Source organism: Pseudopodoces humilis, chromosome 6 (assembly GCF_049639895.1).
Source record: "Pseudopodoces humilis isolate 2021_Gansu_Grassland_sample_001 chromosome 6, ASM4963989v1, whole genome shotgun sequence".
Classification (NCBI taxonomy): Eukaryota; Metazoa; Chordata; class Aves; order Passeriformes; family Paridae; genus Pseudopodoces; species Pseudopodoces humilis.
Genome location: NC_142205.1, coordinates 3,055,014 through 3,080,017, shown reverse-complemented (window position 1 = coordinate 3,080,017; position 25,004 = coordinate 3,055,014). Strand labels below are relative to the sequence as shown.

At 46.6% G+C, this 25,004-nt stretch overlaps 1 protein-coding gene across 1 annotated transcript in view; it reads right to left on the bottom strand.

Moving 5' to 3' along the window:
• Nucleotides 1-21,186, bottom strand: part of SMOX (spermine oxidase) — a 49,415-nt gene extending 28,229 nt beyond the window's left edge. Inside the window, exon 1 of the mRNA XM_014263248.2 lies at nt 21,051-21,186. The gene's annotated coding sequence lies outside the window, so the exon portion shown is untranslated. The remainder of the gene's footprint in view (nt 1-21,050) is intronic.
• Nucleotides 21,187-25,004: the final 3,818 nt, after the last annotated feature.

The following is a 25,004-nucleotide window of genomic DNA, read 5'->3' as shown; positions in this document are numbered from 1 at the left end:
GTAGCTATTCAAAATACTATCAACACATGAAGGGCCACTGCACACACATGTGTTTATAATGCAGGTTTGTCATCACAGCCTGAAAGTGTTTACAGAGAAAATTTGACACCAAATTAATTCAATCTAAGCAGAGACAAAGTGAGATTGAGAAACCAAGAGCAGAAGCTAGGAAAAAAATCACAACAAAAATAAAGTATCTAATTTTAACAGTGGCACTAATCAGCTGTTGAAATACTTTTCTCTAAAGACAGTGCAGATATTGGTGGAAGCTTTCAGCTCAGGATCCAATCTGTCATAAGCATTTACACTCCAGTCCCAGCAGAAGACGGGGTTGTGATGCTGGGAATTATCCTGCCAATTCAATGGAGATGGCCAGGTTTGAATTGCAAAACAAAATTTTATGGCCTTTGCACCTCTGGAATCTACCATGATGAAAACAGTAAAAAAACCACAAAAACAGTAATAATACCAACGAACTTTCTGGTCAAGGGTTTCAAATGCCTTTTTTTCAATAGATGTAATAACCTCTATTATTTCATCAGCTGCATAAGGAAAAGTGTTTATCTAAAAGCACTGTTAGCTGAGCCCAAAGGCAAAAGCTCCATGACAGAAAGGTGACTTATGCAGCAGATGTAGAGACACTGAAGTTGTTAGGCCATTAACTCATTACACAGCCCAGCACTACTTGTACTGAGTGTGGCTGTAGTGAGTAACCCTCACCTAAATAACTGTAATAACAATTTCCAATCACCATCTCTAATGCACCTTTTTCCCTAGGCTGAGTGAGAAGTGCTTGGAAGGATTATTCTGGTTGGAGCAATTTTATCTCCTTTAACACCTTTGCAGGTTTCAGACTCAGGCTGTTCCCTGAGCACAGGTCAGGACAGATCATATCTGTGAGCAGATACAGAACTGAAGTGGAAGGGATTTCTGGGCTGGCTCCAGCGCTGCCTGTCAATGCCTGCCCACGCCAAGCTGTGGTTCTCCTGGCACAACAAACAAGCATTTTGTAACCTCTCCCTCCTTCCTCCTTTCATCAGCCCTCTCAGACACAAGCACATTAATCCCTACTGCCTGTTATTTCAAGATGCTCTTTCCAAGCTCTCCATGCTGCAAACACATCAAACTGGAAGATGTGTCTCTTTTTTCCCTTCTCCCTCCTTTTTAACCCAGCAGGCTGTACGCCAAACTCACAACCCATTTCAAAATCACCATTTGCACCCCTACAGGAGTGTTATTAATTGATCCCAAGTCCTCCACGTCAGTCAGACACAGGGGGTGACACCAGCCTGCCGTTCCAAGCTGCCTTTGTACAGGCGTTGTGCAAACACCAGCCTGGGCCAGCTGCATCTGCAGCTCCACAGGAGCACTGGAAGCAGACACACCTCATTTACTCAGAGCTGCAGGAGCAGGGTGATGCTCTACAGCCCTCCCTGTACATACCAGAGCCCTTCCCAAGCTCATAGACCCATGTCACCGACAGTATCACACCACTGGGATCAAGGTTAACTCGTGTTACACCTGCACGTGCTGGCAGCTCACCTCCAGCTGCTGGGCTGACACCACCTGCAGTGGCACTTCCTTGTCAGCTTCGTGCTCAGCCTTTATCCAAGCCAGGATTTTAGTGTGAACAGGTGTGCTCAGCCTTTATCCAAGCCAGGATTTTAGTGTGAACAGGTTTGCCAGGTGGATTCAGCAGTCAGAGCAAGTCACTTGGCCCCAGCCCAGTTCTGCTCCCCTCCTTTGCAGGCAGCTGTGTGTAGGCAGAGGCCTGTTCTGAAGCAACTGAAGTGTGGGTCAGAAAGGCTCTGCTTCAAGCAGGACCATCACCAGCATGGTCCCCTTGAAACAGTGTTTTCCAATACTTGAAATAAAGGAAACATATTCAAAATCCCTGCTTTTCCTATCAGTGAGAATTCGTCCTCCCATCACCTCTTCCTGCCTGACCAGAGCAAAGAGCCTTGCAGATGCTGCACGGGGACACGTGAGCCTGAGTGAGCAATCCTGCCTGGTCTCAAGGAGGTTTTGAGTGGAACATCTCCATCTCTGCAGCACCCTCTCTACTGCATCCCACACCATTTATCCTGTGTGCCTCATCTCTGCCCACCAGCCCTCATGATGGAAAGATGACCACGCTCATCTTTCTCACCATGGTGGTACAAGGAACTCAGACTCACAAAAACAAGCCAGCACTCCTGTGCCAGGAAGCAACTTGTGTCCTGCCTTGTGTTTCCACAGGCAGAACGTGAAATGAAGTGGTTTGATTTCCAGAGAGCTGCTGGAATTTATAGGGGTGCCTGTGAGAGAAAAACAAGCTGGAACTGAAGATAAATGTTACCATCCACTACAACTTATCCCTGTAAAAGCCCAAGGCATCAAGCGTGGCTCGAGGCACTGAAAATACTGATCTTACATCAGCATCTACCAGCTCCATTTACAAATTACTGACCCACCCCAGTGCCTGACACACAGGAAGCGCAGGCTGGCTCAGACATCAAGGAAGGAAAGGCATTAATGACACACCACGTGTACTCTTGGACAGCAGAGTGCCAAAATGCTTCCCGTTCTTCCCACACACCAAACCTGCGGCTCGCTCCCAAACCTCCTCAGCATTGGCTTTTCAAAGGCAACAGGGACTTTCAGGCTGGCTCTGCTTCCTCTGGACACATCCCAGAAGAGACAGGGAAATACAGCGTTAACCTTTGCCTGTCCAAACTCAGGTCTCCTTTACTCTGAGAAGTTGACTCTACCAAGCCTTAATTTCACTTACCCCCTCACTTCCAGGAATATCCCTTCCCTTCATCTCAGGAGAGACACGGCCATACTAAATTGTCTCCTCTTCCCAAGCTGGGAAGAAAATGTGCTTCTTCAGTGCACACAAAACAAATAACAAACTCTGTAAACTATTCTGAAAGTTATGAAGGAGAAGGAGCCCAAAGCTGGTGGAAATTAAAGCTGAGGCCATGATTCCTTATGCAGAATACAGGCTCCCACCACTGCACTACTGGCCCAGAAAGTGAAGCAGAAATGTTTGAGTTCTTCAACAACAACAAAAAATATTGTTCTGAGGAATGGTATTTTTTTGCAAGTATGATCCAGGACAGCCATCCCCTCTGCCTCTTTCGACAGCATCATCACCCAGGAAAAACACAGGGGGGAGGCAGAGAATAAACCAGAGCACTCAGAGAACCACTTAGGACAAAACAGACCCTTAACCATGACATTTGACATTTTATAATTAACTCTGAATCACCAAAGATGGTGGAACAAGTTCCAGAATAAGATTTCTTTCAACTTTTGAGGCACCAGGCACCTCCTTTACCACTTGATTTTCCAGCAACACACTGAGCGGTCCCCAGAAACACTCGCCCCAAAATCATCTCCAAAATCACCATCTGGGAAAATCTCTGCACTGTTGAAGGTTTGGAAAAGATTAAAACAAAAAAAAAAAAAAAGAAAAGAAAAAAAAGGGTCACTGGATGGTGCTTCTGATCAGGAAACCACTGCACATTTTTACCACTGTGATCCAACTTGTTTTAATGCCTGCAAATATCCCCTGAGTCAAATGAACTTGTTCAAAGCTGATTCACACCAAGGCTACTTTTTAAATTGGGTAGTTGTTGACAAGTAGAATATATTTAACAAGCCCCAAGCGTCTTGGCATGCAGAATAAAGACTTCCTATTATGAGCTGGGTTTTTTTTTTTAAAGGGAACATATGGGCAGAGCAGGTTGTCTGCCACAGGGCACTTCCATACAGTGCTTGGCACTGACAGAACTGCACAGATATCCAAAAAAATAAACCAAGGAACGTCACGCCAAGAACACAGGGGATGAATCACACCATTTAAAACTCGCTGATAAAATGCACCATTATGTGTTTTTCAAATCCTTCTCATCTGAGGGAAAAGAAATGAAAATAATTGTGTTCCTCTAGCTGAATAGTACCGTGAGAAAGTGGCAGGCTCTGTGATGGGAGCAGCTAGGAAGGAACACACCTTGCTGACTGGGGCAGCATCTTGATTTATAGTGTGGGGATAAAATGAAGGACCGGAGGATTCTCTCCACCACCACAAACTCTCACTGGAGGCAGTCATCATCCCCATCTGATATCCAAAGAAATGAGCTGAGAATGTGGTCTGGACTACTGAGTTTCTCCTGCCCCAGCATCCAGCAAGGTCAGAAGTGAAGGGCTGTAGCCTGAGGCTACAGCATTACACAGCTAAAAGGAGTTCCACAGCAGTGACAAAAAGAACAGCTTTGGCACGTTCCTTGGGCAACAGAGGAGCAAATCCAGTAAATCCACTGCTCTGCAAATCCCCTGCAGACAGAACAAGCACATGCCATAGCTGGCACATCTGCAACCCCTTGTTTGGGAATGCTGCACACAGGTAGAAGGTCCCACCTACCCAGAAGACATCCCACAATATCTACCCACCACAGAGACAGCTGTTACTGCCACAACACTCTCCTGCTGTGTCAGGAGAAGCTGCAGAGTAGGGGGACACCAGTTGTATTCTACCTGCTGCAGTGACCAGGATATTCCCATCTTAATCCTGGTAACAGAAATCATGATCTAGCCAAGAACTCCAGTGCCTTTGGTTTCCAAATCCTGCTGACCATCAGGGATCTACCAACAGCTGGCCAGAATCTAAAACAGTGCATGAAGCTGCAGTTTGGCTCTGTCAGACTCTGACAGGACAAAGGGTTGACAGCTCAGGAACAACTCAGAGTTGTTGGACTAAACAGGACAAGCAACAACCAGTCCCAAACTGGCCTTCCTTCCCTGTGTCTTTGCAAGCTTGCCAGGCTCTGGTGGAGCCTTGGTGGCAATTTTTCCCTATTTCCAGCTCCTCAATCACACTGAGCATTGGGAGGTATCTGCCAGTCTCACACTCCTGGCAGAAGCAAAGCTTGTTGTTTCAGGGCTGTAGAAGGAAGGAAAGACAGACAGTAAACTACGGGGGAAAAAATAAAAGGTTATAAGTTAAAAACACTGGCATAACTGATAGAACAATGCTGCAAACAAGTTTCCTGCAGAAGTCATATTCCAGCTGCCAAAAAGAGTTGTACCCTATCCCATCTGCACAACCTTGAGATCTTATCTCTTTCACCCTCCTTCTCTCTCCAACTGTTTGGGAGTCTTAATTCATAAAACGAGCCTTAATTAAATAGGAAATATGCCTGTGTTTGCACAACTCAGAACACAATTGTGTCTCAGTCAAATAAACACTGGTGCCCATATTACACTTGGGAATTTGCTGTGGTTTGGGGTTTTAAATTCGTTGCAGCAAGCTTGGGAGAAAAGTTTCAACAGGAATCTTTTCTTCTCCTCCCATCCTCTGTACCAGGAGGGTGAGACAGGGAACAAATCCCCACACAGAGAGGCTCAATACTGGTTCCAGCTGTATGTGTACATGAGGATCATTTCAGGACACACCATATGAGACACGATAGCCAAAAGCAATTACTTTTTCTCACCACTTCTCAGAACCCAGACCTACCAAACTGCCCTGAAATAGCAGCACAGCTCTCGAAATAGCATTATTTCTTCTCTTTTTGAAAGCAACACCCACACTGAATCTTTGATTTAAGCCATCCCCAAGCAGTTACCACATTTTTACCATTCAAGCCACAGGGAAAATCATTAAATCCAACAGAAACACTATGGGAAGAGAACCAGAATTAGAAAAGCCAAACACCGCATGGATTTACTCCCATAGTAACTGGATCGACTTCAGCCTGAACAGACTAGATGTGACTCCAGGAAAAATGTCTCTCCAGGTGCAGCTGTATCAAAGAGACTTTCCCTGGGCTCGTGCTTTGCTGGAGCATTAAACAAACCACATGTTCCAGCTTTGAGGCAGCAGACACGTACTCAGGGCTGGCCTTGGCACACTGCGACTCACACAGCCCTCTCCATCCTGCTGTCTGCACAAACACACCCCAGGAGCAGCACAGAGCCCAGGGCAGGGGAATTCAGGTTGGGAAGCAAGTCCTCAGATCCTGAAGGCTGGATTATTGCTGGCAGACTGGCTGTCTGGTCCCACCAAAAACTTCCCTTGAAGAAGATGGGAATTTTCCCCATGAGTTTGAGTATGACAACAAGAAATATTTCAGTATAAAAGCAAAGAGATTCTCATCACTACTGACTGTCTGCATCCAGGTCACCTGGAGATATCCAAAGGAAATCAGTACTGCTATGGAAAATCGCTTATACAGGACCACATCCCTGCTGTAAAGTGACAATTCCCCCCACTGAGTGATTTTCCTCCTGAGTGCAGGGGAATGGAGCAGAGAGCAGAATTAGCCCATGAATCATGGAATCACAGAATAGTTTAGGCTGCAAGAGACCTTTAAAGGTCAAACAATACCAAAGACAAGAAATAGAAGGGTGAAGAAAGAGATAAAAACACAACAGTGACACCTTCACCTTTGTTCCCATCTTGTTGCAAACTTCAAAATAAAGCCTGAGGATTATTTTTTGTCTGGAGATTCCAACAGAAAACCTCCTCCAGTCGACTTCTTGTGCTTTGAGGTTTTAAGTGCCTTGCAGGCAAAGTGGAGCCTGGAGTGCCGTGGGATGCACTCCAGTGATGGATTACCACTGCTGCAAGGTGCCTTTCATTTCCCCCGACACACCTGAACTCAAAACGTTTCTTCTCCACAACAATCAAGAGATTTTACCAAAACAAAGGGAAGTTTACTTTAGTATTGATCCTCTGCATTCAACTGTGCCTCAAACAGCTTCACAGAACTGGGATAAAATGTTGCTCAGAAAGAGAATAATTAAATATCACAAGCTGAGGAAAGAAAAAAAAAAAGACATATTTTAGATCTAAGACATTTTTCACAGAGCAGGAAGATTTGTCATATGGTGAACAGTAGAAACTGTGAATTGGGACACTTGTGATTTATCTCTGCTTCCACAGCCTTCCCATATGACTGGGGTAAAAGAACCACAGTCCTACCCATAACTTGCTCAAAATAAAGCACAATTTCAATGTGTTTAGGTGGGAGCTCATTTTATTCAGTACACCACGCTTGAGCCTTTCAGTACCTCAGCTTCACCGAATGTAAAACAGCACAAGCACCTGTCTGTGCCAGAAAAGCATTTCCATTAATGCCCTCGATGAAAAGGCATCAGTGTAAGGTATTAAATCCCTACCAGGACAGAGCTATGTGCAAGTCAGATGAGATAACAAGCCAGTAAATTTCAAATCACTGCTTGCATCCATCCCATAACTACATGCTGAAATCCCTCCAGCTAGGCTGGCGTGTTGGCAGGAAAAAAATTGTCATTTCTAAATTTAGCAGACACCTCAATCATTGTGTGATGCTTCAAAAGCAACGGAGATGTAAAGTGGAATTTGTAGGACACCATTTAAACTGAAATGAGAGCTCTGCTCACTGAGCAAAGGCTTTTCTTAATTCCCTTCCTGTTTGGACAATTTGATCCACTTCTTTTTTTTCCACTACAACCACAAAGGTCTGTCCTGCAGTGAATGGATAGGCTTTTTTCTGGGATAACTTCCAGGTTAAAGAGAAAGGATTTACACTTGAATGAAACATAGGCACTGTATTTGGAAAATTTGTTTTGAAAACTTGGGAAGGAAGCAAAGCCTCCTTCATTTAAAAAGGGACTCAATTAACATTCTCCAACAAGTCTTCCTATCGAAAGGACAGTATTTGCTGGGGAACATGTGATCTGAAACTTGTTCTCCTCGCTCACAATGTTCCTTTCTGAAATACAGGGCACTGCTTTGGAGAGACACGAGGATCTTTGCACAGCTTTCCAAAGGACTGCCTGTCACAGGCCAGGCCTTGACTCCAGACATCAGATCTTCTGTGACTTAAGCTCAGGAAACTCAAAATAGTACTTAAAGATCCTAATGAAGACCTAGAGTGACACAATCCTACTGTGGCTCCCTCTACAAGGACAGCTCATCCATGTTCTGCCACAAGGGTGAGATGAATCCGCGGCGTCACAGATCTCACCTCCTCATTGTCCTCAAAAAACACGTTTTTAAAACTTTCTGGAAAGAACACACTAGAGATCAACCAAGCAGGTATTCTGCTTTTAATTCCTGCCTGTCTGGGTGTGGGTTTGATCTGCAGCAGGCAGGGGCCACACAGGACCATCGTAAGGGTTCTCTTGGGTTTGAAAAGCAATCCTGTAAGTGCTGTGCGTGTCTAGAAATTGCCCAGGCAGGAGGAAGAAAATAACCCATGCCATTATTTTTTTTCCAGATAAAGAGGGGGGAAAAATGCTACTGACAGTTTAATATGCACTTTTATTTCTAAATTCCCTTATCAACTGCATATGACAGAGCATTCTTCACTCTTTAATAAGTACAGGCTGAAGTTGAGCCTGACTCGAAGTTGATGACGGATTGAGTCCACGTCAATACCCAGCAGATTTGGATAGGAGATAAAGGCAATATTGGTGTGTATAGCTATAGAAAACACGCTATCAACACATCCAACACCTTGGGGAGACCATCTGTAGCAGCCCACTCTCCTTCATTTCTTCTGGATGCTTCCAATTGCAGCATGACCCAGGCACAAGCAACAGAAGGGAAGGTAAGAGTTACCAACAGAAGGGAAGAGTTACCCCCCACCAGTGCCTCAGAGGGACTACATGAGCTGAACAAGGACACAGGCTCTCTCCAGAGCCTGTCCCAGGAATTTGGCTGCTCAGATGGGAGCTACCCTTTGGAAAAAAATACTGGTTTTCCCTGCTGATCATGCTGTTAGTGCAGGCACTAGATCAGGTGTGGATAACCACAAAAATTCTTCTGCATTCTATCACTATTCTTTAGTTCCTCCGTGTGGGAGTTTGTCCACACCAACATGGACCAAACACCCCACGGTGTCTTCCCTTCATCCAAAATAAAACCAATTTAGGGGTTCTGGTTTTAAATAACATTTTCCATGGGAAAGTCAGCACGCTTTACATTCACAGTGCAGCAGAATAGTTTCCTCAAACAGACAAGTGTCTCACTCTTAGCCCTGGCTGGTCACAAACACAGATGACAGGACAAAGCAGCAGAGGATCCTCTGTACATCCCACACAAACCAGCCACGAGGTGCCCTGCACAGCTGGGAATGAGCTGCTCGGTGATAAACACGCTTAACGGAGTTTACATTTGCTTAAGACACTTACAGATTAAGAGGCTGGCTCCTGTCCTTCCTGCCAGCTACAGAAAGATGCTGGACAGCAAAAGGTGAAGATACTTTTCCTATGAGGTTAAGCAAGAAATAAATGAGAAGTTGCAGACATCTCACATGAGCTACAGAGCCAAAAGTTGGGCTCAAGTTGAGGTTTCTGTGAAAAACCTTCATCAGTCAAAAGGAAATCCAGAAAATACATGGAGAGGACACACAGTCACTCTCCCATTACCTTGAGCTAAAGATCCCCTTGGCAGATCCATCTTTTGCACCCAGAAATGTCCCTTGCACATCCCTTCTCCTGACAACAGAAGAGGTGGTGCCAACTCATGGTATGTGCACATACCCACATCTTCCACAAGAATCTGACTTAGGTTTCACTGCACCTTTGGAAAGACGCAATCTACTCCAAAAGTTTAAAACTGGGTAACTGCAGTAACTGCATTTTTTCAGGAAGGAAAGGGAAGAGTATTTAATAATCAGATAGCTCCTCCTCGTACAGAAATGTGGAAGCTTTCTGATCCTGTCCACTGTGTATCTCCATGTACTGGAAACAAGCTTTAGGACCCAGAACATGCTGCAAAGTCCAGTATCACACAAACACACAGGATGCTTCTCTCTATCATGTTGGATTTAAAAACAGGTTATTAAGTTATACTGCATGTTTTATTAAAAAGAATTTAGAAAGGGATCTAACTACTAGAAAAAGTGTGCTTTTGAAGGTGAAGTTGCCTGGCCAACGTGGATGAAGTTTGAAAGTGCTGTACCTCTGTGCTCTGGGACTCCAGCACTGATGTAAATGCTGCAGACACAGGGGTTCTGCCTTCAGTTACTGGGACTGAGGTGATGGGGACACAGCCCCATATTTACACCTCTGCCCCACTGTGCATCTTCTTGTGTCCATTTGTCACCAAGCACATCTTCCCCTCCCCGCTCCAGATTAAGCTTAATATACTTATGCAGTTGTGAAGTGTCCTGCCTATTATCCAATTAGGCACCTAACGAGATCTGAGTAACAGCACGTAGGCACTGATAACTGCTGCCTGATATCAGTACAGATTAGACACGTTCTTTATGTTCCCAGCCCTTGCAGAAAAAGGGTTGGGATTCGTTCAAAGGCTGCTCCGAAGAGACTGCATTCAGGTAATTGTTTAATTTTGTTTGGGATCCATAAGCACATCACGTTTGTTTCCTCTTGATCTCCTGGAGCTGTCATGTCACAACTGTCCCGTCACAAAACTCCTGATCAATCTGCTGTGACTTGCTCAGTTGAACTTTCAGTGTGGACAGGGGCAGGACTCATCACTTCTATGGTCCCTTCTAGCATCAGAAATCCATGGAGCAATAAAGGATCTGTGCATCACCAGGAAAAAATGTACAGGATTGATAAAGAGATTCAGAAATGCAATCTTTATTAGCTCTGATGCTGTTCCACACAACATTCCTGTAAGATCCACCTAAGAAAACATTAATTAGATGTAATCACCATAAAATGGCTGCATAATAACATCCTTCTTGGAGCATAATTATCAAGGGTTTGTTATCTAAATGGGGGGGCACTGGAAAGCGGGACCAGCCAGGCATAAGAGCTGTGCAATACTTTTATTACCAGTAGAGATGACAGACTGGAATGTATGGCCATAAACATAACAGATGATTCAGCTGGAAGGATTTGCAAGCAGCATGGTGTACAGATTTCAATTTCTAAATGAGCTTCATGCACTGGTCCACTATCAGCATCAGGAAATAATCAAGAAAGAGAAGCCCCAGGTACAAGTACAAAAACAGGGAGCAACTCTCCAGAAAAAGCTCTTAGAGGGTCAAGGCAAAATGTGACTTTCAACAATGTCCCACAGGTGCATGAAGGCAAAGCCCAAGGGATGAGCCATGGAAAGCACTCAGCTATGCCTTGCAAAGCTCTGCCCTGAGCTCACTGCCATGCTTTTTGGAACAGCAGACCTAAGAGTACCCTGTAGAGAGCAACAAAATTAAAAAACATCAGGTGTGACATTTAGCTGGATCCATTTAAGCCAGAAATGTTCCTAAAAACAGACTAGTGCAGACAAGCAAGCAGGACACAGCCTGGGGGGCGATCTCTCCCTCCAAATCCAGCAGGAAAATTCAGAGTTTGGTTCCGTTGAATTGAACCCTCTGGCTTTAATCTCTGTTTGAAAACAAGATAACAGCCATCAATGTGGGTGGAAAGAACAAGAGTCCAGGGCTTACCAACATAGAAAAATGGGGAGATACCAATTGGATGGGTCAAACACAAAGCTTTAAACTGACAGAGGGCAGGAATAGATGGGATATGAGGAAGAAATTCATCCCTGTGAGGGTGGGCAGGCCCTGGCACAGGGTGCCCAGAGAAGCTGTGGCTGCCTCTGGATCCCTGGAAGCGTACAAAGGCCAGGCTGGACAGGGCTTGGAACACCCTGGGATAGTGGAAGGTGTCCCTGTCCACGGCAAGGGGTGGGACTGGATGGGCTTTCTGGTCCCTTCCAACTAAACCTGTGATTCCATGACTCTGTGCCTCAAATTTGCTTGGATCACTGAGCTGGAAAGGCAGCAGCCAACAGACTGGAACACCTGGTGTGGGAAGGGAATGAGGGAATGGGGTTGTTGAACTTGGAGAAGAAACAGTGTTCAGTGGGGGATCCAGTTACTGTCTTCAACTACTTAAATGAGTTTTACTGAGCAGATGGAGCCAGACTGAATACTGATGCTAGAAGGGACCATAGAGGTAATGAGTCCTGCCCCTGTCCACACTGAAAGCTCAACTGAGCAAGTCACACCAGATTGATCAGGAGTTCTGTAACAGGACAGTTGTGACATGACAGCTCCAGGAGATCAAGAGGAAACAAAAGAACAAGAAACAATGGGAATTACTGACAGTGGGAGAAATACTGATCAGACAGCAGGAAAATATTCCTCACCTCAAGAGCAATAGGTATGACATCAACCTGCCATCCTTGACTGAAAAAGGTTCAAAAAAGTTCACAAGAAACCTACCTTTGATCTTGGCCCTGTCTGGACCAGGAGGTCAGATGAGAGAGCTTCAAATCTCCTGTGCCACCTCACTCTTCAATTCTAAGAAATCTTTATCAAGGAACACTGGAAAAGGGATTTTGCCCAGCAGTCTACATCACTCTACACCTCTTCAGTGCATGTAAGTACTTCAGACTCTAAAGCTGTCAATAAAATACCTTCCACATGACTAAAGATCCCAGTGTCTGCAACTGACAGAGCAAAAAAAAGTAAGGAATGAAACACCAGAGCTTTCACTGCAATTTGAAAGAGAACAAGATAAACTGGGGACTCACATTACACAAGTTATCATACAGAAACTCTGCAAGAAAACCGAGGAATTCAAAGATACATAGTGATCAAACAAAAAAAGCCAGACGGCTCCTCCCTACCTGCTCTTCCCACAGCAATAAACACAAGTTAATGCCAAAAGATGTTTCAGACCTGTCCAGACCAGCCTTCATTTTGGTGAGAGCTTCTTCAGTTGTCTCAGGACAAAGGCTCTCTGTGTGCAGACAAATCTTTCACACACACTTCCTACTCTCTCCCACTGAAAAGTATAATAGAGGTGTTAACAGATGCAGAGAAAATACCTAGAACAATACACAAAGGCAAGTTTATCTTTTTTGGAGAAAAAACCCAAAGTGAAGGAGTTTTCCTTAGCAAATAATGCTTCTAGTGCTGGCTGATCTGTTTTCTGTCATGTTTTATATTTGAGTGCTACCTCTCAGAATAATCTTCACATCCACTTTTTACCAGCTTTAGAAACGCACAAATAGCTGAATCCTTCAGGGGAACAAAGGGACAGTAGGTACAAAATCAGATGCACAGAGTGTAATCACAGCAGGGAGGGACAAGGGAAGGTCACTCCTGAGCTACAGCTGGCAGATCACAGCAGGAAAGCACAATGGCTGAGCTGTAATCGAGCTAATCAGGGGAAAGCCTCAGTCAGGGCAGCTGGCAAGGACTTCCTTCACCTTACAACAGGAAGGAATTATTCTGGAACAGTCAGAGATCCAGAACACATCCCTGTGGAAAAGACAGCACTAGGAAAGGAAAGCACGTGCTCTGTTTTTATAGTTGGTAAAGAGACAAAGCCATAATAAAACTCTGCATGACAAAACACTTCACCAGTGCTCTGTCCAAAACTAAAATGAATTCATCACACCTCAGAAGTCTACTTGAGAGTCACAAAATGGTGTTTGCTGGCTCAGTACACACAGGTATCAGACACAGCACTCCAGGCAAGTTTTGGACTCTGGAGCTCAAGGAAGACATGGCCCAGAGATTCCCAAAGACAGCTCCAGAGGATTGAACAGCTCACTCTGTACAGTAACAAAAGGGCAAGAGGGCAGCAATTCTCAACTGCTGCACAGAAATCCAAGTGAGAAACTAGGAAAATCTTGGTAATGGCAAGAACAATGATGGACTTTCAAGGATCACCCAGGGAGGATGAGGAAAGTCCATCACTGGAGGCTTTTAACGATGGCTTTGGACAAACATCTGCTGGGAAAGTTTAGACAGATCTGACCCAGCCTTGGGGCAGGAGGTCACATTAGACAACTTAAGGTCCCTTCCAGCCCTGCAGCTCTTTGCTTGTAACAGAAATATGACAACAGAACACGTCAGCAGCAGCCCCAAAGCACGCAAGCCTCTCAAGTATTTCCATCATACATTGGAGAAACACTGTAAGATCCCACGTGCAGCAGCTGCCTGTTCTCACATGGCACCTTCTCCCTCCATTCCTAGAGGAGCAATACAGGGAGAATACAAAGAGCTGGATTCACAGGACATCCACGGGAAGAGGAGCTCCCCAGCACAGTCCCTCTCACATCCCACAGCATGGGGACAGTTATTAACAGGAGCTATTAACTATCCCTCCCATTTGTCCCCTTCTCATCTCACCCTGCAGTCTCAGCAGTTCTCTCTTTTTTCTCTTCAGGCCTTTCTTCTGTTCCTCCCTGGAATATTTTCATGTGTAAGATCTTCAGGACTGGATCCCTGCCCTGGATCTCACCCCAAGGGAATCAGGGGACAAAAAGAGTAATGACCCGGTGCTTCACTCCAAAGCCCACAGTCACACTCAGCCCTTTGTCAAGTTCTCTCAAAGCCCAAACAGAGACACCAGATGCCACTGTGACAATGGAGCAATGATGTGAGCTCCCCAAGAGTAGGAAGGGACATTTAATTTAGTCTGCTGGGAGGACTTTATGCTCCTGCAAGCATTAATGAATGGTACAAAGTGTCCCGTGGGGTCAGAGCATCTGAGCCGCAGAGTGTAAACTGCAAACTCTCAAGTACCAACCTTTAGCTCAGGGTTAAAGCTTGAGCTATCAAAGAGGTTTTAGTAATTTTTGCTTCCTTGTGTGCTGCCCCACAATCCTCTTGGTCCATTCTTGAAAATCCAAAGTCAACTTACAAGCTCTGTGTATGGAACAAGAAGAGAGGAAGGTGACAGAAGTGATCCCAGGGAGAAATACTCACACGTGTTAAGTTTCTGTGAACACATCTCAGCTATAACCAGACGTGTGTGTGTGTTTGTCAGCACACCCTGGCACATCTGAGGGCACAGTTATGCAATCCCAGAAAACTTAGATCCCAGTTTGTACTGTCCTTAAAGGACAGCTCTGACTGTACGTGTAGTGCTGACAGCAGCAGTCATGGGATGGGCCAGGGATTGGATCCAGCTAAAAAATAACCCCATAAAAATAATAATCTTCTGCCAGGTATGTGGGCTCCCTGACCAAGATCTCACACCCAGAGTCACAACAGAACATGCACAGGAACAGGATGACCCCTTTTCCTAGAAGTAGCTTCTTAAATCTATTCAAGTCACCCATCAGCCTGCGCTCTGACGGCTGGAAAGGAGTTATGCAAGAGAGGAAACAAGCAGTCGGAGACAGGAGAGCTCAGAGAAAACATCTCAGGCCAGCTCCACTCCTAAAGCCAGGCTCTTGCAAAACAACCCTTGTGCCAGCTTGCCAGGCTTTCCCAAAGGGTCTGTGAGCTTCAGGAGTTCAAGCAAAGGATTACCAGGCACATCTTCCTGGCAGAATCCTCTGGGATCACAGCAGACTGTGGGATCACACAGACTGATTGCAAAAAAGAAAATCCTGTTAGAAGAAGACTGGAGATCAAAGCAGGAGTTTACATCCATATCCTGGAACATGCATCCCATGGGACAGAAGACTTTTTAACTCAGTTTCAGACTAAATGCCTGTCCAACAGAAACATCAGGTGAGCACACTCGAATACTGCACCTCTTCAACCTCTTTGGAAGAAAGCCCATTCCCCACCTGCCCTTACAAATTAATTTAACTAAATCAACTCTTATAAAGGAAAATAAACTCCTTTCCTATGCAATTCCCAGTTTAGGGATAGGCTAGGACTATCTGCTTCACTTAGCATGAGGCATTTTCTGCCTACATCAGCTACAAGGGAGTTTGAGTAAGTACTTCACGATACAAATGATCTAAAACCAACATGGTTTTTTTTCCCCCTTCTCAAAGCGTGCAAACATGACCATATCCTGTCCAATGCTTCAGTCATTCCAAGCATGCCAGCAATCTACACTATTCCATGCCACCCAGCTCAATCTAGAGGACACACTTAAGGAAAATCTGGCATTACGCAGAATAATGAATGGTGAAGAAATTAATAATTAAGTATCCATTCTTCAAAAGTTATGTACATTCATTTAGTTTTCTACTTCCTCAGCCAGGAAAACAAATAGTTTCTTATTTCTTAAAAGGTAGTTCCTGCCTTTGAACTCAGTGAGTACACACACACCCTAAAAGTGGAATTAAATGAACTTTTCAAGCCATTAAAAAGCTTTGCAGTCCTTGAAAGACCTATTGGATAAAAGTAACGAAAGTTACCAAACCAAAAATTCCCTATAAGCTGAAATTGTCTAGGTTTACATCAGTTCAGCTCTTTAGGGCCCTCCACAGCTGAGATCTCCTCACTCCCTTTCTGGCACGGATCTGTTCTGTGGCCCCCAGTGCTCTCTCTCCATCTTTCTGCTCCAGGAAGTGAGAGAAACGTGGTCTCAGAGCATGATGTGTTAAACTGCCCCAAAGAGGGAATATCCAACGACAGCCCTGTGGAAATCACTACTCTGGGGCTGCAAAATCTGTTTCCCTTAGACCCAGCAGCCACCATCATTTGGAATTAGAGAGCACCAACAATAAGTGCCTTGTTTAACTGAGACTTTAAAGCAGAGCAGGGTAGCAGAGAACTACCCGAGAATAGCTCAGGGATCAAACTCCAGCAGGAAAAGCAAGGAGGGGCTTTTTGACCCCTCTTGCATTACATTCCTGCTGCTGAGCTCATCAGAGAAACCCAGGCCTTTCTCAGTGCCAAACCAGTCCCTGCTGCATCCTTACAACTTCCCTTCCATCCCATCCTTGCAACCTCACGGCCCTGGCCCCAACATGTCACAAAACAAAAACTTCAAGTCACCATGAAAAATAACACCAAAACGGCACTTAAAGCCAAGGGCATGATTAAAATTCACCAAACAACACCACATTCACTGCATTTAAAGATTTCCAGAGGAAAAGGTCACCGGAATATAGAGCATATCTCCCAGAGCTAACATCCTTGTCATGCTGCTGTCGGGCTCAGACAGCAAATGCATTGTTATAAAAACTCTGTGTGCTGTGCTCTCCACAGCTCAGGGCTGCTGGCTGAATCACAGCATGGTTTGGGTTGGAAGAGACACGAAAGATCATCTCATTCCCACCCCCTGCCATGGGTAGGGACACCTCCCACTATCCCAGGCTGCTCTAAGCCCTGTCCAACCAGGCCTTGGACACTTGCAGAGGTGGGGCAACAAGAGCTTCTGTGCCAGGGCTTCATCACTGTCTGACTAAAGAACTCCTTCCTAATATCCAATCTAAAAGTCCCTTGTGTCAGTGGGAAGCCATTCCCTCTTGTCCTGTCACTCCAGGGTCTTATCTAAAATCCCTCTCCAGCTCTGTTGGAGCCCCTTTAGGTACTGGAAGGTGATCAAAGGCATGCCCAGAGCTTTCTCTTCTCCAGGCGGACACCCCCAGCTCTCTCAGCTACCCACCTGCACCTGTTCCTCCAGCCTGCAGCCCAACCCTCTCCCAGAGCCCCTCAAGGGCACTGGCTCTTGTGGAAACAAAAACAGGACCTCAAGCTAAGGTTCCTTCAAAGCCACTCTCCAGAGCAAAGCCATACACCACGTGAAACACCTGCACCACACCAATGTGCTCCTCAGGTGTCACCACGCTCATGGTGGTAACTGGAGTTGCCACAAAGATTTATTTTCCACGTGGTTCATGTTCCCACCCATGGTATTTCTGGAATCTTTTGTTAAAACAAGAAGAAACCACTGAAATATTAGATATAAAAAAAAAAAAAAAAAATTTAAAAAAAAATCAATCCATTTCCATGGTGACTCCTGTAAACTCAAGTTTTATTACAGTGCACACACCCACGTGCCCCCCAACACAGAATGCCCAGACACAGCAAAGCCAACACACCAACACAGCCAATGAAAACAGGACAGAAAATCAAAGTAGCTGAAAATTTTCATGTTCCCTCTACAGGAAGACAACAAAGATGACAATGCAGTCTGGAAACACCACAAAGGTGGTTTTGAAGTGTCACTTGTAAAACCACTTGTGTCTTAGGATTCCATAATTTGATGAATTGGTTGCATTTGGGATTTTTTTATGGTTATGCTTCTATTCCCTGTTCTCACGGTGGGTTACCATCTCCTTCCCACATTACTGCTGTGCTTAGATCAGTTTTTGCATGCAAGCAGAGCAGGACAGATCCCTCAGCCACACCTTAAAGCCAGAGGTTTAGACTCTCCTAAGAAAGAAGAGTTCAAATCCATTCTTCACCCACAACAATTCCAAGAGGAGATCTTTACAGCTCTTTTATTTATTATTTACCACTCTGACACAATGTTTTAGCTTACCAACAGAACTAAAAAAAAATCAAACAGTAATTTAATTTCCATAGACTTGACTTCATTAACTTCTAGAGAGGACAAATGTTTGTGGCCAGTGGAAAAGGGTATTTCTACATTTTTCCATTTTCTGGTCTGTTAGTTACAATTACTGAGAGAAGGAGACAGCGGAGAGATTTGCGAAACACAGCAGGCTGTGCTTTAATACTTGTGAAAACAACAGAGAAAATAATTTCTCTTTTTTGTATAACCCAATCATACAAAGTAATTCCACATACTTCAGAAGTCAGCATCACAATTTTCCTTAGACACTCACTTGGGCCAGCAGGAATTTAGTTGGAGAATCCCAGATTTGATTAGAAGGGATTATTTTTCAGTGAGATGACAGGAACAGAAAACACAAAATGATGGAAGTGGGGTTGAGAGACAGGCAGATACACTCCTGAGGCTGGCAGCAAGACACAGGAATACTCCTCCAAGCTTCAGAGGCAAAGATGGGCAGGGGTCTGAAAGCTTTTGAGGATGGATGAGTGAAAGAAACCCAAATTACACTACTTGGTTAAGGTGGAGGTCAGTAAAAGCATCATCACACCTCTTAGATGCTGTAGGGAGCCCAGAAACCACCGTGTCTGCTGTTTGTAAGGAATGCCAACAATTTAACAGAGTTCTCCAAACTCTACCTCAACCCCTCCAGTGCCACCAAGTCAACTGAGATTCCTCCATCCCAGTAAAACACGGAGTTTCAGAGACACCACAGCCAGCTCATGACACTTTGGTGGGAGAGACGCAACAGGGAGAAAGCGCTTCCAGCTCAAACCAGAGAGAGACAGCCACGAGTGCCCTCAGCAGCAGCAGCAGGGCTGAGCACACGGGATCCCAGGACACGTGCAGCGTGTTTGTGGTGTCCCAGCCGCACACTCCAGCGTTTCAGGGAGGCGCGGCACAAAGCGGAACAGCTCCAGAGCCGCTGCTCCACGGAACCAAAGGACGGAGAGGGATAAACGACCCAGCACCCAACATCAGCCAGCATTTTTAGCATTTAAAGCCTCAGACCTCTACACCCCTCTCCACACACATCTCAGCCAAAATACCAGCTGGATGCTGCTCCAAACCCAAAGAAGTCCAGGTAAACATTTGAATGATTGGGATCCAGGCACTGAGTCAGACCCAAGGCTGTTGGATTTTTGCCAGCTCAGTAGCCAGCCAAACAGGCTTCCTAGTCCAGCTACCCACTCCACAACAGTGGCACGAGGGAAAGGCAGTGCTGGCTTTTTTTAGAGGCAAAGCCAGCTGAAACCACAGAGCTTGCTTCTCCCTAAAAAACACGGTACATCTGTTCCACAGCAGTGCCATAAAAGATTAGTAAGTGCTGGCCTAACAATCTGGAAAGGGAAAAGGACCTAGGAGAGCAAAATGTTATCACTAAGTCAATAAAACAACATCTGTAAAGGACTGAGAACATAACAGCATTCTTGCACAACACACAGAAATGCTCCTGGGCTGATTTCTTGTTCTCCACTAAACCTGTCTGGTAACTCTGGGAACAGGACTGCATCCTACAGGCTACAGGAAAAGTGGATCAACAGGGTGAGCTAAGGACAGGGCTCTGGGCTCAACTTTGTGCAGGATCACAGAGTGGACATGTGTTAGGCGATACATATGGTTTCACTTTTATGTAAAGCTCATGTCTACATCTAATATATCAAGCAATTACAGCTGGTCCCAGCACCACGGTTTGAGACAGCATGTCTATAATCCACGGAAAGCATTTTTTGGGATGAGCAGCTCAAGGGTGCAGCAGAGCAGCTCTGTGTATGGGGTTAAGAATGTAAATAAAAGCTTTGTTTTGAGGTCAGTTTCAGTAACTGACAATTGGCTGTGTGCATTTTACTACCCGGCATTCAGGACTAATCTCTCATCTACTACACGGATCTCAAAGACGGAGCAGTTCTGCAGAAGTAGATGGATTCGACTGAAAACGCCAGATCGGTGTGAACCGCCAAGCCCCCGGTATTGTAACAGCTTTGCATAAACACGAAAACACCAGAAACACAAACAAGCTGGGAGCGAGGCTTCGCCGCTCGTCATTCACATCCCCAGCACGGTGACTTCCCCACTTAACCTCTCCTCTCGGTGTCATCGCCGGGAACGCCGAGGCGGGGAACGCCGAGACACGCGCGGGCTCGTGTCACATGCGGGAGATCCACCGACATCAACACACGGCAGGGGGGAAAAAAACCACCCAAACCACCCCAAAATCCCAACACAGCCGTGCGTGCTCTGCCCTTAGCCGAGAGAGCGATCCTTTCTCCCACGGTCCCCATGGAAAGCGGTAGGGATGGCACCTGCTCTGCACCTGGGCTGGGGCGCCAAGGGGCGGAGGAATGAGGGTCAGAAAATTCCTGGGGTGGTTTGGGGTGAGAGGGATGGGGCAGAGCGAGCGTGCCCTGGAGTAGTTTGGGGAGGTGGGACTGTGGGATGGGGCACGGGGAACGGCCCCTCAGGGTGGTGCTGTGTGGGACGGGGCACAGGGCTGGCTCCGCCGGGATCCTGTGTGGGACGGGACACCGGGCTGAACCCTCAGCGTGGTGTTTGGGATGGGGCACAGGGAACGGCCCCCAGAGCAGGTGTGTGGGACGGGGCACAGGGAACGGCCCCCAGAGCAGGTGTGTGGGACGGGGCACAGGGAACGGCCCCCAGAGCAGGTGTGTGGGACGGGTCCCGGCTCTGTGCCCCCAGACAAAGCCCCCCGCCCTCTCCCCGCCGCTGCCCGGGCGCTCAGTGCGGGGACGGAGCCGGGCAGCCCCGCCGAGGCGGCACCGGCCCTCCCGCCGCAGGTGCCGGCTGAGGGGGCCCAGGGGACCCTGCGGGGGGCCGCTCCGAGGGGACCGGGGCCGCCGCCCCCCGCGTACCTCTCTGTGCGGTGCGGTGCCGGAGGGGACTGTCGGGGTCGGGGCGCCCGCCCGGCTCTCGCCTCGCTGCCTCCCGCGGCTGAGCGGCTCCCGGCGCGGCTGAGCGGCGGCTGCGGGCCCTGCGGGCCGAGAACCAGCGCCGGCCTGTTTTCCAGCCGCCTCCCCTGCGGCCCGCCCCGGCTCCGCCTCGAGCATCCCCCGCCTCCGCCTCCTCCTCCTTCCCCTTCTCCGCCTCCGCCTGCTGCGCTGCTTCCTCCGCCCCGCTCCTCAGCCTGGGCGGCTTGAACGTGGAACTCTGAGGGTATCAGCGCTTATTTGATGAAACAAGCATATTAAACCTAATTTTCTTCCTAAGCGGGACGGGTCTTTTTCGTCTTTTGCGGTTGCCGCTGTACTTCGAGGCTGCTTTGATACGCCTGCTCCGGGGCGTTCACCAAACTACAGAGCAGACCCATTGTGGAAAATAACTTAATTCCTGCACGTTTGTTTTTTTTCCTATTCCTGTCCAGACAATGAAATTGATCTCATAGGAGTCCACCTCACAATTAAAGCCCAGCCTGTGGACCAGAAAAACACAGCCCACCACAATCCTACCCAAACACCATCACACTTTCTTATCTCTCACCGTCTGGTTTCTGCCACTCACTGATAGCAGTGTCCACGCAGTTGCACGAGGCAGTGTGATATACTGGGAAAAAAACTTACAGAAAATCAAAAATAGGTGTAGCTTTAAACTTTTTTCAGCTTGAAGGCCCCTAAAATCTAGCAAAGGACCTTCTTCAACATATATATATATAAACATTATAATATATATGCAATGTAAATATATGTATACATAATACATAGATATACACTATATATATACTATAATACACAATTGTTTATAAATATATATTTAGAAAAAATAAGCATTTTGCATGTGTGTGTGCATATAAATATACTAAATGTATATTGGACACCTCATCCCTGGAAATGTTCAAGACCAGCTTGGACAAAGCTCTGAGCAACCTGGTCTGGTGGAAGGTGTCCCTGCCCATAGCAGGGGGTTGGAACTGAGTGATCTTTAATCTTCCTTCCAACCCAAACCATTCTGCAATTCTGTATATAAGAATACTTTTAAATGGCTCTGGGCACAGAGCCTGTGCCTTGGACAGTTCTTCCAAATGGAAAGGAAAGCCAAGAAATTCCAGTTCCAATGTCACAATTTGGGAGATGGCGCTCAGAGCCCTAAAGCAAAGGGAAGACGTCCCTGTTCCTTCTGAATTTGATGCCTTTCATGCAGCTGCAGGGTAAAAGTCTCCTCTCCAAGCAGCACAGGTTTTATCCAAGCAGCACTCCTGTAAACACAGGTTTTATTAAATTACAGCTTCTTTCCAAAAAGGGTTTGTGACCTGGATTGAGCAATGTGTAACTCACGGGATGCGGGTCCACCATGGAGCTGGAGCACTCAGACATCCCTCAGCCTTCCCATTAAATGCTGGCAGAATCTGCTTTTGGATGCCTGGAGGGAAAGTCTGGAGGAAAGACTGCGCCTGGGAGGGAAATCAGTCATGTCTGCATGCTGCCTTCAAGCATTTTAAGGTTTTATAAAACACACTCAGCCGCCTGCCAGAGGTTTGCACCTGCATGGCTGGGCTGAGGTTGCTGAGCCAGCCAAAACATCTGGGGAAAACAGCAAGAATAACATGGATTTGGGGTTCCCAGCCTCCATCAGGTATCAGACAGCTGTGAAAACTTTTCAGTTTCATATATGCAGTCCTTGCAGGCTGTTTTTCTCCAGACCCTGCGCTTCCCTGACTGCCCTTCAGTGCTGCCATCACCACTGGACTCAAAACCCTTCAAAGCCCCTCAAAGCACCCAGATGCTGAAGCCACTGTAATGTTTGACAATCAGAATAGGACAAGGGACAAAATAAGAAGGATATAAAGCTATTAGAGAGCATCCCAAGGAACAGCATGAAATTGGGGAAGGGTCTAGAGGGAAAGCCTTGCAAGGGGTGGCTGAGGTCCTTTAGTTTGTTCAGCTGGAGACTGAAGAGAGGCCTCACCATGGTCTGCAGCTTCCTTGGGAAGGGGAGTAGAGAGGCAGCTCTGATCTCTGCTCTCTGGTGCCCACTGACAGGGCCCAAGAAAATGGCATGAAGCTGTTTCAGGTGGAATTGAGTTGGATATTAGGAAAAATCCACCCAGGGGATGCTGGTACTGCCCAGGCTCCCCAGGGAATGGGCACAGCCCCAAGGCTGCCACAGCTCCAGGAGAGTTTGGACAACACTCCCAGGGACATAGTGGGATTGTTGGGGTTGTCACGTGCCAGAGGAGCCAGAAATCGGACTGATTAGTCCTTGTGGGTTCCTTCCAACTCAGGATTTTCTACGATTCTGTGGCCACGCGCTGTTTGGGCTGTGGTTTGTGAGCCTGCCAGCCATCGGGGTGGCTGTCCCCAGCCAGCACACCCCAGGAGCCAGCCTGTGCCTGGTGGTGGGCTCTGTCCTCCCACACGTGCCTCACAGCCTCAGCACTGGGTCTTCACCGAGCCTACAGATGGAAGCAGAGCTTTGAAAATTAAAGGACTTCAGGGAAATGAGCCATATCCCTGTTCTAATCAGCTATATCGGGAAAGAGAGGAATTGGCAACACGGCTGGAAAGAGCAGCCTTTCCCACCAGACCGGACAAAGTCGGAGGTGATAAGGTAATAGGGACAGTTTGATGGTCCAGCTTGGAGATACTTATCTGCAGAGGATGGAGGGGAAGCCAGGATTTCCTGCCTGGAGTCCTCAGCATCTCACAGAGCAACACCTGCCCCTCAGGGCTGCCTGAAATCCAGGCCGTGTTTGTTCCTAGCCAAAGAGGAGCCACAAAGGACAGACTGGTGCCCCCTGTGCCCGCAGAGAAGCTGAACCATGAGGGGTGCTTGTCATCCAGCAGCTGGGAAAGCTGGTGAGCCAATTCCTACTGAATGGCACTTCTATTTCCTCCACAGCAAATAAACAACCGTGCTGCAGGGCTGCACCAGCTCTGAGCTCGCCTGGCTGCAATGTGAAGGATTTGAGCTAAATCTAGAAAGCTCTGGGTATTAGGAGTCCCCTGGGCTCTACCCTCTTTCTCCAGTTTAAATTTGGCAACAGAGTCAGCCATAAACCCTAGGAATGCTTGTGGGGCGTTTTGAGGGTACACAGAAATGTAATTACCTGTGGGAAAATAAAGCTAAAATACCTTGAAAGCCCATGTTTAATACAGTGTTCGATGCATTAAGGGTAATTGATAAATATTACTGAGGCTGGTGCCTTGTGCAGACTGTAGTCCCAAGGAAATTTGATGAAATCCTAAAATCAGCACTTTTTGTGCCTTTGACATTTGTTTTCCATGAGCAGATCACACAGTGAATAAAGCATCTTTCCTGGGAAGCAGTAGTGAAGGACAGGTCTATAACTGAAATGTAAAGCAAATGGTAAAAGTCTGGAGAGCCTAACCTAAAAACCAGGGAGGAGAAAGACCTTGTGCAACACACCTGAAAGGACTGCCCAGAGCTGCAATCCAGAGATATAATCGATGTGAAGAAAGAAAAGCATATGATTGCCTGGAAAGTCTCTTTCTGGAAGGGTTTTTTGTACCACAGAAAGGACAGAAATAGCTCAGGTCTCATGTCCTTCAACACACACCTTCAGATGGGGAAGGAATTCCAGCAAACAAATCAGGAGAGCTCATGGGTGGGCACATGGAGGGTGGGAGGGTACCTGGGCACTTTATGAAGCTGCATTTCTGGGTTTGGGAATGTTTGAAGTCTGGTCAAGGAGATCTATTGGATTGACCGATGCTGCTCTTTTTTTATTTTCTGCCAAGCAAAATAATGACTTAAAGCCATTAAGCAATTGTTCTCTAGATTCCTATTGACCAACATAATGCCTCATTCCTAGAACTGTCAGGTGAGATGAGCATTAAGCCTGGCATGAAGCT